Source organism: Rhinolophus hipposideros (assembly GCF_964194185.1).
Source record: "Rhinolophus hipposideros genome assembly, chromosome: 21".
NCBI classification, from domain to species: Eukaryota; Metazoa; Chordata; class Mammalia; order Chiroptera; family Rhinolophidae; genus Rhinolophus; species Rhinolophus hipposideros.
The window spans coordinates 17,859,289-17,871,468 of record NC_138067.1 but is presented as its reverse complement, the minus strand read 5'-3'; the positions used below and the strand labels follow the sequence as shown (position 1 = coordinate 17,871,468).

The window sequence follows — 12,180 nt, the reverse complement described above, 5'->3', positions numbered from 1 at the left end:
CTTTTATAACAGCATCGAGACAAAAATAAACGGATAAACTGCAGAATGCGGTGGGACTGTCACCTCCGTCCTCTCTCACCTTTGTTGGGCAAACCAAAGCGGCTCGCCCTCGGTTTGCCCCATCACTGCGGAGTGTGGGCGGGGGAAGGCTCCACGCCCTCTTCTCTGATAGGAAAACCGAGGCTCAGAGTCCCGAGGTGGGGACCCAGGAGGAAATAACATCGAAACAACCTTTCAAGAGGCCACCCGAAGTCACGCAGGATCCTTCGAGGGTCCGGCGGCCTGCCCCTTTCTCCGTCAGCCATCCCCAACCAGCCGCCTTTACTATGGAAACAGTCCTCCCGCCCTCTTCAGTGCCTCCGTTTCTTCAATGCACCCTGGAAAATGCAGTCCATCTCTGGTTACCTTCCCGGAATGAGCCTACTCCACGTCCTTAAGGGACTACAAGTTCCAGAAGGCTGTGCTTTAACGCCGACGGTCTCTGGGGGATTTGGTCTTGACTGAGAGACCCAGGAACCCGCGGGCGGGGCTCGAAGGGTGAGGGGAAGGCGCCCCCCAATGGGCGGCCTCCTGGGCGGGCCCCACGTCGCCATTGGACACGGCAGCGCAGAGGAGGCGGGGTCAGCGGAATGAGGCGCGGAGCTGTTCGCCGCTCCAGGTGCTGAGTCCGAGGGAGGCTCCGGACGCGGGAGCCGCGGTCGCCGCCGCTGCCGCCGCCGTCGCCACCGAGAGAGCTTCCATCGGGAAGCCGGGGTCGTGAGGAGCCCGAAGGAGCTGAGTGTGCTGCCCAGCGCTGACTGCCATCCCGCCTCTCTGAGGTCGGTGCTTCTGAATTTCGCTTTTGTTTGATTGGGGAGGGGATGATCTGAGGGCTGAGAGGACCTGGGGAGTTGATGGGCACTGTCCTCACCGCCCTCAAGACCATCTGTCCCGGAGAACTGCTGACGACTCCTCGCGGGCTTCCCTGGGGCCAGGCGCCTGAGGTCGGAGCAGCGTGGGTTAATTTTGGTTTTATGGTACAGGGGGCGCTTGAGTGTGAGGGGCGAGGGCTGGGGGACGCTCCCCCCACCGCCCCGTCTCTCCTGAGAAGGCGTGGAGAGCCTGGAGCCTCCCTCCCCCGTGCCTGCTTGGATTATTGAGGATCGGAGGGAGTGTTCTGGGATGAAAGGGTCGGAGGCAGGGGGACCGTCCTCCACAATGTCTCCGCTGCTCGTGGTTCCCAAGGGGATCTGCATGTGATGGGCGAGACCGCGGGACTCCTCTGCTCACATCCTCCTGGGGTCATTGAGCAAGGGCTGTTTGGGATTCCAGGACGACCCTTCCCAGTGCCCACCCTCCTCCCGAAGCTTAGGGCTTTGTGAAGTGGGGGGACAGGAGGCAGATGGCACAGGGGACTCTGTCCCCTCCCGTTTGGACCCGCCTAGGTTATTGTGGGGATTGGCATGTGAGAGGCAAAGGCTGGGAGACCCATTCCCACCCTGCTTGCAGTCACCGGTGCAGGAAAGCACTGATGGATTATTGGGGTTCTCTGCGCTCGTGAGCCCCGCGCCTGTCGTAGTGGCCTGGGCGTGGGGGTATGCGGTAAGAGGGATTGAGGAACCCCCCCCCCCGAGGTCTCCCCATCCAGTCCTCGTCTCCTAGGCCTGCCGTACCTGGATCCAGGCCGGGGGCCAGAAGTGGAGACGACCCTCCCCGCCCCGCCCCGCCCCGCCCCGGGCACCTGGGATCCTGCACCGCAGAAGGGAGGCACCTGGGTGGGCACGAGCGGGGCGGGTCCTTTCTCAAGCACCCCGGGACTCTGAGCAGTCGCCGCCGGCGCCCACAGACCCTTGGGGCTGCTCCACTCCACGCGGGGTGCGCCCCAGATCGGGCCACCGAGCCCTGCGTCCGGGGCAAGCGGCGGCAGCTCCAAGCGTGGGGCTTTCGCGCTCCGCCCCGGCATCCGCGGGAGGACAAAGCGGCGGTCGCCGCACTGGCGGGCCTGCGCCAGGGACCGAGCGGGGGGCGCGGCCAGGAGGGGGGGGGCTTCGGGCGCGGCTCCGGGAGCTTCGGCGGAAACGTGCGAGATGCGGGGCGGGAGACAAAGCGTGCTCCCTCCTCTCCGGCCCGCGCAAGCCGGGATGGAAAATCCCAGGAGAGGCGGTGGCTGCACCCAGGCAGGGCACTAAGCCCCACGCTCTTCCCCGTACAACCCCCACCTCCACCCTCGCTGACAGCCCAGCACCCAGGACACCGTGTGTGCGATGGTAACTAGGGTTCCTTCTGGGGGGTGTTCAAGACCTGTGACCACGAGGACGTGGATGGGGGAGAATGCCTGGCGGGGAGCGATCCAGGGTTCAGGAGGCCTGAGTGGGGTGGTATCAGGAGGAGCATCCTGACTGGACCGAGCTTTGAGTGTGTTCGTATGTGTCACAATGTGTTTGTATAGTGATAGTGTTTGCACAGATCAGAGTGTGAGTGTGAATGTATATAAGTGAGTGAATGTGCCAGTGTGTGCTGCAGTGTTTATGTGTGTGTCATGGTGGGCTTGGCTGTGCGTAAGTGTGTGTGTGTGTGTGTGTGTGTGTGTGTGTGTGTGTGTGTGAAGAGGAACTATTTACTGCTGGGCTTGGATATTGGAGGCGGGGCATGGGGGCAGGGTAGTTGCCTCTTCCACTCTCAAGCCACAGTAATGACTTAGGGTCCAAGTAGATGCCCTCAGGGTGGAGGTAACTTCAGGCCACTTTGGGCCTAGCCTGCATGTCTGGGTGTGACCCAGAAAGTGGGACCTCACAACTATATGGAGCCTTCTTCAGCCCTTCTGGCGTCTTGGGTCTGAGCCTAACATCCTCACCAGGGCCTTGCCCTTCCCATCTCTCAGAATATTCTGGCTGCCCCGAGGACCAGAATTCTGTACCCCTCACCACTACCACCACAGGCCGCCAAGTGGAAGTTGGCGGGAGGCCCCATCAGCCTAGTCCCTTATGATGCGAGTGTAAGATGGTGTAGCAAGGCAACTTTTGTCACTGTGGCCCTCATGTCTTGGAGCTGGGGTTGCTGGTTAGTGACAGGTGGCCTCTCAGTAATACCAGGTACACTCACAGAGAAGGCAAGAGTGTGATACAGAGATACCACTATGGGTAGACGCCCCTCTCAGATGAGAACGGCCCTCCAGACCTGCCTACTCCCAGCAAATGACCTCAATTTCATAGCACTTTTATGGCAAAGGTGCTATGTGGCTTTGAGATAACTCCGACCTGAGACTTCCTTCCCAGTGGAACCACAGGAAAAACAGTTACCAGACAGTGGAGCCACCACTCAGCCCAAACCTGCCTGGTCCAGTCTACACAAGTACCCACTGCCAGTATCCACAGCGACCTCTGCTGGGCATAAGTCAAACCAAGCTGAAATTTGGCAACTAAGATTCCTGCATGGTGTGGAGGCTCAGGGTGGGTGTGGGCATTTTTAGGTGAAAACCACAAACCCTTCTATTTGGAGGCTCCCTGTCTGCTTTTGGAGTCTTGAGTTGATGTGCTTGTCTGCAGTTCCTTCAAGCTAGTTCAAGCAGTGGGATTGCCACTGTTCTCACCCATACGGAAATGTTTAAAGAGAGCCTAAAGGCCTTTGTTCAAGTTTTCATCTAGTTGGGGGCAGGCATTTTACGAGGAAAATGCAGGGAAAACATTTATCAAGACCAGGGAGCTTTAAACATCTTTCCTGTTTCTTCCTCTGCCTCTATAATTTCTTTCTCCCTTTTTCCTTATTCCACTTCTTTTCCCTATTCCTCTTCTCTTCTTTATAATTAGTCAATAACGTATTTTTCAAACATAAGCCTTTTTTGCTAGTTGACAGTGTGGCCCATAAAATGCAGCTATCAGAAGGCTATTACGAAGTACAAAGAGCTGGCAAACACTGGCTCTTCCAGGCCTAATGATGGGGGTAAGGGAGATGGATGAGATGAGCTCAATTTTAAATGCCTACCTGGTGACATGTGTCTTTTCTGGAGTTGTTGTGAAGGGATTTCATGCAGCCACAAAATCTTTCAAGCTCCTCAAAGAAAATGAGGTACTTAAATACCTGGTATTGTTCTTACTTTGGCATCCATGTGATTTGCATTGAACTACATGACTCAGTCTCATAAAGTAAAAATAGGACTTAATATTTTCCCTGCCTGTTTAGAAGGTGACTACATATGTATGCTGTGTTCTGTATTGGAGACTGCAAAGCTGAATTGTCTCATAGATTGAACAACTGCTTATTCTGATTACAGAATTGCGTTCAACATCACCTACTGGCAGTAACATTATTTTATGTTTCTTTTAATTCATACCTGAATCTCTTTGTCTTGTAAAATCTTTCTTCATGCTCATACATTATTACTTTCACTTGAAGTTAATCAAGAATGTTTAATCCAAAAAAAAAAAAAAGTTTAATCCTTGTACCAAAGCCAAACAAATTAAACAGCAGATACAGGAAGATGTGGGTGGTGTTTCTGTTCTTCGTAGTCTCAAAAAAAAAAAAAAATCCTTCGAGTTCATAAGGGAGAAGGAAAGGGCCTGAAGATTCAGTTAATCTTATCGGTGGACCTAACCAGTTTCTGAGGAGAGGTTCCTCAGAATTTTCCAGGAAGGCTGGTCATATTGAAGAATCTAAGCATGCACGCTGGGAGAGAGATGGCAGCCCTTGTGATTTCTAAACCCCCATACTAATGCAGCCTTTCTGGGAAAATCCCCCCAAGACCCTCTTGCTCGCCCAGGCAGCCACAGGCTCTAAGGAGTGGAGCTGTCCAAGGTCCTGCAGCGCCGGCCTCGGCCCCAGAGAGAAGGGAGGATTTTAGGGCGTGGAGCAGAAAGGCTCTGAGGACTACAGCCTCTGTGAGGATTTCCCCAAAGCTCCTCACAGAATGGAATAAGAGAAAACAGAGCTGTAGAGGCTTTTACTGCATCACTTTGAATGAACCCATTGGCAATCCCTATTTAAAGAATTATGAGCTAATAATAAGAAGAAACATTTCTGAGTCAGGCTCTTCACATGTAAGACTGTATTTAATCTTCACAGACCTATGAGGTAGATAGTGTTATTCCCACTCTCAAGATAAGGAAATGAAGCTTTGAGAGGAAAGGGGCTTGCCCATGGTCACACAGGTCAGAAGAGACAGAGTTTAAATTCCAGTCTGGATTTCTTTAATTCCAGAAGCTCCCCCTTACCACTATTTTTTTTTCTATCGATATTGTAGAAGCAAAATTGAAGTATTGGACTGTTCTATATGACATTCTAACCAACTTTAGAGGGATGGAATTGGGGACCAACGAAAATTCAGATATAAAACACAAAAAATCCTTTCAAATTCATCAAGGATTTTTTAACCACATACTTTACTTATATCCTGACAAAAGGCTTGTTGCCTGAACTTGATTACCAAAGAAGGGGACAGAATAGTATAATGACTTTCGTGGCCAGTAGCCCAGGGTTTTTTTTCCAGAGTGGAACAATTTCACTGGGAGCCAAGCCATGATGACAACAAAACATATTGTAATAATCTGCAAGAATGGAAAAAACAAAACAAAAAACAAACCATGAGGAGACTGTTATTTGACAGAGTACAGATAGAGCCAAAGAAGGGTGGCTTATCTTTATTTGCTAGCATCCTGCTCTAATTCTGAGGACACTTGGCTATTGTGAAGAGACTTCTTCCACCTATTTCCACTCTCAGATTTTCACCACAAAGCCTCTAACATCAAAATAAAACTTTTCACTGTGTGGAGCCTCAACTAATCTCAGGGAAGCATCCCATTTCTGCCCTCATGTCATCAGTCAATGTTCTGCCTTCATATGTGACTGCAGGCTCCTGAATGTGGGCAGGTTTGGGGCTCAATGGGCTTCAAGCCACACGTCCTCTAGTCCTCCTGGGTGGCGGTGCCAACTGCACCAATTTTGCAGCACACACAAAGGCCCTGTGACCGAGAACTCCCCATTCAGTAGCTGTAGGTTTGGGTGTCTAAAGAGAGAAGAGAGGAAAAGACTCATGCTTTTTTCTTCTCTTCCTAGATCTCAATCTGCCCAACATGTAGATAGGGGGCCTGGCCTTTTAAGAAAATGCCTTATATCAAGCTGGGTCTCCAATCCATTTTGAATAATTCCTTCCCCTTCTAGGTTGGGGATTTGCAGCGCTCTGACGCATGGAGCAAAAGCTGTTGTTGCTTTTCTCGAGGGCAGTTGGAGGCCAAGGACCCAGCTCCCCATCTGGGTCTGCTCTGACTCATATGACCGCAGAGAGATTTGATTGTTTTCTTATTTAGAGCCATTAATTAGCTCTCTTCTGCATCAGAACAGCATGTAATAAGAGGGAGCCATTTGTGGGGGTCTCCAGGCAGCCGTGCCTACAGCTGAGCACCATCTCCTCTCCTTTGCTAACAGGATCAGGAAATGGTTTTTCATCCTGGCTATAACCCTTCAGAAAGCGTAGATTGTCAAGATTTTAGACCAATATAAGAAAGGAAATAAAACTATAATTAATTGTGAAGGCTGCTATAGTTATTCTGGCAAAAATTGGGAGGCCCAGGGGTCCCTCAGAGCACTGGATTTCCGTTTCTTCTAGTGCCTGCAATGCGCCAGGCACAGAGCTGGGCCCAGGAAACAAGCCCATGCCCTGTCATATAGAAATCTTAACTGGAAAGTGGAAATGGATGCTGACGCTCCGAAGAGGGCGTGTGCTGCAAGCTGAGTTTTTCAGAAATGGAAAGCACCTTAATAATAATAAACCATCATCTCTTTTTTTAACATGAAGAAAGAGACTGCAGGAAGCTGAGTGTTTCCACTGGCCACTGCCCCAGTTAGTGGCAAAGATGGGCATTAGAACCCAGGTTTTATACTAAAGCCTGTTCTTTGCACTGTCCTCAAGTGCTTCTCTGTTCATTAAATTATCCAAAGGGCACATTTCCATTAACAAAGACTTCTTTGATACAATACTAATGCAAAACCCAAACTTAAAGTTGAAATAGAAACAAATAATAGATGAAATAGAAAAAAGAGAATGCCCATTTATATCCATGTTACCCAATATAGTAGCTACATGTGGCTATTGAGCACCTATAATGTTGCTATTCTGAATTGAGATGTGCTGTCCGTATAAAATATACAGCAGATTTTGAAAAATTAGTCTGAAAAAAGAATATAAAATGCCTCATTAAAAATATTAATCTTGATTACAGGTTGAAATCATATTTTGGATATATTGGGTCAAATTAAACATTATTAAAATTAATTTCATTTGTTTATTTTTACTTGTTTAATGTGTCTACTAGAAAATTTATTTAAGACAATTATATACTTGTCAATTATACTTCAATAATGGTAAAAAAAGAAAATTTATAATTATGTATATAGTTTTCATTTATAACTCACACTATGTTTCTACTGGGCAGTGGTATTCTAGAGTACTACCATTTAGGAGGAAATTTTCTTTCCAAACTGAGGCATTTAGCAAAGTAGGTTCTATAATCAGTTAGCCTTAGATGAATCCTGGCTCTGTTGTTTGGGCTGTGTGACGTTGGGCAAGTTGATGACTCTCTCTGTGCTTTTGTTTCCTCACCTGTAAAGTGAGGTGAGGATGATAACAGAGCCTACCTGCTCAGTTATAGGTTAAATCACTTAAGACAGTGACTAGTACATAGTAAGCGCTCAATTAATTTTAGTTGTTGTTATTATCAGAAGGGACTTACAGAATCTTAGAAAACAGGAGCAACAGGAAGGAGAACAAGCAAACAATTTTCAGATAAATAAAGCCAAAGATTTACTACTAGTTAAGATGTGATTGAAACCACTTGCTAAGTTTAAGCACCTGAATTTCCTTGACGGTGGTCCCAATTTTCTGACAGATAAAGATACTGAGGAAAGATTACAAGCCCTTTACATTAACATACAACAAATTTGTTTCTTTGTTAGCTAACTGCATTATGCACAGGTCTTGACCTCTGCTAATGAGTGAGGAAGAGGATGACTAGAAAGTGCTTGTAACAGATGACCCAAGAGCTCTGAGTCTCTTGGACTCTAAGATTCCTCAGGGAAATGTGAGCCTTGTGCTGCAGGAGAAAGATCCTGCCAGGATCTGACAGGAGTCGGACACACGAGGTCAAAGTCACTCTGCTACCTGTTGGCCTTGATTAAGACACTGAATCTCAGTCTCCTTTTCTGTAAAATGGAGATAATACCACCTTTCTTAAAGGTTGCGCTGAAGACTAAATTCGGTGATGCAAATAAAATCCATAGTAGGCACTAAAAAAATAGTAGTTTTCACTATATGGATTTCGGGTGTTCTTTAACAGAGAACACTCTTTCTTTAAAAGAGAATTTTCTGTCCAGAATCTCCATTGTCTTTTCTATACTTCCACTGCTTCATTCCCCATCCTCGCTCAGTCTCTGAGGAGAATGAAAAGACAGTTTCATCGGATGAAGTGTGTCTACACCAAAATCTAGGATCTCAGTAACGCTGGGCACACTATACGATCTGTCACGTTCTTCTCTCTGTCCCACTCACACACATGAGGTTCTTTTCCTGGGATGATAAGGCAAGCAACAAAATAGGCATTGTTCTACATCATATTTATCTTGAACTTCTGACATTCTGATCTTGGTGCTTAGAGCACTTTACGTGCAGCTTTGCTTTAAAAATACAGGGACATACATCTGAAAATCATACCCCCAGGAGAACCAGGTTCTCCTGCCTCCTAGAGTAGGCCATGGGTCCATTTACTGCACAGACCTGAGGGCACACGTTGTCGCTGTCCTTGACCTTCTCTGCCTCCCCTGAAAGTTTGCCTTCTGTGCCCAAAAAAACCCACAAAAAACATATATATATATAAAGCTCCGTGAAGACTTCTGTTAGCAGAGCATGTTGGACTCTAGAGAAAACACTCAGACTAGTCTCACAGGAAATGTGGGGGTTCCTGGAAGTGTTTTGGCAGGAGAGGAACATAGATGTCCTAGGTCAAAGTGCGGTGGGTGCTTTGAGGTGGGGAAGTGCCTGGCTTACTCCTGGTTCTGTTGGGAGGTCCCTGACTTCTGGGGACCTAAGTACCACTACTAAGTTCTTTTAGGATGGGGTTTGGTCTTGAAATGCATTTTTCTCATTTTCCCTCTTTTGTTCACTCAACAAATGCTGAATGGTGCATAGCTAGGGTGTGTGGGGGTGTTGAGAAACTTTGCTCTGGAGGATCCCAGGGTCTGGTTGGGGAGAGTAGAGATGCCCATGTGCTGAGAGAACCAAGGAACAAGGGCTGAAACAACCACAGGAAACTGATTAAGGTAGGTGGCAGGGGGAAAGCTGTGGATCCCCACAAGACAGACCTGAGTCTGAATCTCATTTTCACCATCAAATGTGTGGCCTTGGGCAAATGTTCCTCATCTGTGAAAATGTGCCTCATTTTTCTCATCTGGGGCAATAACATCTGCTTTTCCTGGACTCTTATGGCCATTACATGGCAACATATAAGAAAATGTTAGGATAATATGAATCCTCGTTTATCGAGTGCTTACAGTGCATCAGGCTTTGTGCTCAGAACTTTATATGCATAACAGAGCTACCATTATTACCCCTATTCTATAGCTGAGGAGAGCAATGCACAGGATCTTTAAGAAACTTGCCCAAGGTCACACAGGCAGTAAGAAGTGGGACCAGGACCCTAGGCCAGGCAACCTGACTACAGAACCTGCTCTGAACCACTGTGATCACTGCCTCCCGGGTTCATGGTCAGCAGGACCAGCAGCACAACTGTTATTTTGAAGAAGGGGGAGGTGATTTGTGGGTCAGCTTGTACAGTGGTCTTCCGCTTGGTCTTCAAGGGTGGGTCCAAAATGAAGAGGCTCTGAGGGGTGAGTTGGTTGGGGACGGAAGGGAAACACTGTGATCAAATGAACAGGGCTGGGAATGCCAATGGGGGGTTCTGGGGACCCTGAAATGGAAAAGAGGATTTCAGTAGGAAATACATGTTTGGAAAGAAGGGTTTGGAAAGCCTTGATTGTCAGGCTAGTAAGTGTTAGAGAAACAAAAAAGTTCATAGGCAAAGGAAGGGATGTGAAATTGGAAACCACCAGTTTAAGGCATCTCACTAAATTTGGGCATCTTGTTGCAGTGTGGAACGTGCTCACCGAGCATGCCCAAAGCCCAAGCTTGTGGAGGGCATGGCCGTACAGCACCACAGTCTAGCATTCCTACCAGTGCTCTTCACTTTTCAAAGAACGTGCATGGCCTTTTCTTTCATTTGGGCTTTACAAACATCCCAGGCAGTAGAAGGGTGGGAGGTTTGCTACAAGGATTGCTATCTATGTCAAGTGGCAGGCAGCAGGGGATGGCAGGAAGTACAGATGCCAAGCACAGCTGCAGTGCCCAAATCCAGGCAAAAAGCTTAGGAGGGCTTTTTCTGCAAGGGAGGAGGCAGAAGGCTTGCCCCCTAGGTTGAGGCCTTTTCGCTGTGCTTCGGGAGGCAGGCATTATTATCCTTTGGTTCATGATTCCCCGGTGACACTCCTGAGTGCCTACTGCCCAGGGTGGTTGCTGTGAGGGTCTGATCTGGAAGCATTGCAAATCCCACAGACCTTTCTGTATGCAGCACCTATCAGTCAGTGCCCCCTTCCATGCAGAACTTGTTTCACAAAAGGAGATTTTTCTGGACTTGCCATCTTGAATTCATCCTGCTTTTTTCTCAGCCTACTGTAGGGACTGGAAACCAAACTCTTCTACTTAGGCTGGTTAGAAGAAAAAGATACCTTTTCTAATGGCTGTAGTCGCTGCTGACCACCAGATTTCTCTCAGTAGCTATGCTTCTCATAACAATAGAAAACAAAGGCAGGAAGGAGGGTCACACAGAGGTGGCACCTCTTCCAAGAGGCACCTGCAGTTCTGTGAAAAATGTGAGGCAGACAGGAGGTAACTTTCACAGATATGAGACAGTCCCTTGACAAATAAAGGAGGTGTTTTGATGTACAAGATGATAGAAGATGAAAGAGATCATGGCACCACCCTGTTTTCTCTGGAAAGTTCCAGATACCCTCCACAGTTCTGGAAGGATAAACATACAGGTTGGCAAGGCAACACAGGTTTTGACAAGTTGTCCAGCAATAAGTTCCTAGTGATTATAAATCTACCATTAATGAGGAATGACAAATAGTCCTAATGGAATGTTAAGGGCTCGTCTGGCCATTGCCCCCTCTTATGATTCATGTGTGACAGCACACACTGAAAAGGAAAGGCCTGCCTGGCCTGTGGCTCTCTAGAAACCTTTTTGGGCCCTCACCAGCTGTCCTCCCCAGGTGCCAGCCCCACCTGGCCTTTCCAGCCCTCCCCTGTCTGTGAGGGTGGCAGCGCCCTCCCAAGAACTGGCACCTCTGTGTTAGCGGATACAAAGGAGCAACTGTCTAGCATAAATGAAAAAAAAAGCCAGTGTTTAGATTTCAGCAAGTCATTTAAGGCTTTTAATTGCCCCAGAGAGAGTGTTTTAATATACAATGCATTAGAGCAGTACCTGGTTAAGAGAGTAGACAAATGGAAGTACTAAATTAGCCTTCACTGAAATTCCATTTACAAGTCTTATAAAGCATATTTTAAAATAATTCATGCACCCAGAAATTTCACACCTGAGACTGACAGGCCCTGAACCACCTGTCTAGGTGAGAGCTAGGACTTGGCCAACTTGGGTCTATCACCTCCCACCCCCTCACTCTGGTTCCTCAGCCCTGGGATGCTCTCTCTGCAGAGAGCTCATCCCTGCCAGCTGGGACCAGTCTGCTCAGGCTGCTTTTCTCAGCCAGGGCCAGCAGGCACCTCTCCCTGGGGCTTCCACAGGCGGTGGTGATGACACCTCCTGCGTTGTCCCCTCACCATCGCCAAACACACACCCACTGTAGCTAGGGCCTGGATGGTCCCTTCAATCTCACAGGAAGCAGTCCCCCCTGGGAGTAGCCCTCAGCTCTCCTGCTCCAGCTATGTAGAACTCCCCAGATGAGCAAACAAAGAAAAATCAACATAGGGCCTTTAAAATCGGTCTGCAGAGGATGTTGCCTCCACTAAAGGAGATGAGAAGGGCTGAGCTGAGATAAGGAGAGCTGCTTAGAAACCGAACACAGAGACAAAACATGCATTAGAGGCAATAGAATGCAGATCAGTGGAGTGAGAAACAAGATGTCTCCCTTCCAACTCACTGAAGA

The 12,180-nt window shown here is 48.3% G+C and overlaps 1 protein-coding gene and 1 long non-coding RNA gene across 3 annotated transcripts in view; one reads left to right on the top strand and one right to left on the bottom strand.

The window, feature by feature from the left end:
- Window positions 1-294, bottom strand: part of LOC308489736 — a 54,853-nt gene extending 54,559 nt beyond the window's left edge. Inside the window, exon 1 of the long non-coding RNA XR_013992139.1 lies at window positions 80-294. This is a non-coding gene — a long non-coding RNA (uncharacterized lncRNA). The remainder of the gene's footprint in view (window positions 1-79) is intronic.
- Window positions 295-660: 366 nt separating this feature from the next.
- The window catches only part of SMPD3 (sphingomyelin phosphodiesterase 3), a 78,158-nt gene continuing 66,638 nt past the window's right edge, over window positions 661-12,180 (top strand). The window contains exon 1 of one of the 2 annotated variants that reach the window (XM_081032676.1): window positions 661-818. The gene's annotated coding sequence lies outside the window, so the exon portion shown is untranslated. Of the gene's footprint in view, window positions 819-2,144; window positions 2,247-12,180 lie in introns of those variants that run through there. The other variant, XM_081032678.1, reaches the window with a different exon arrangement.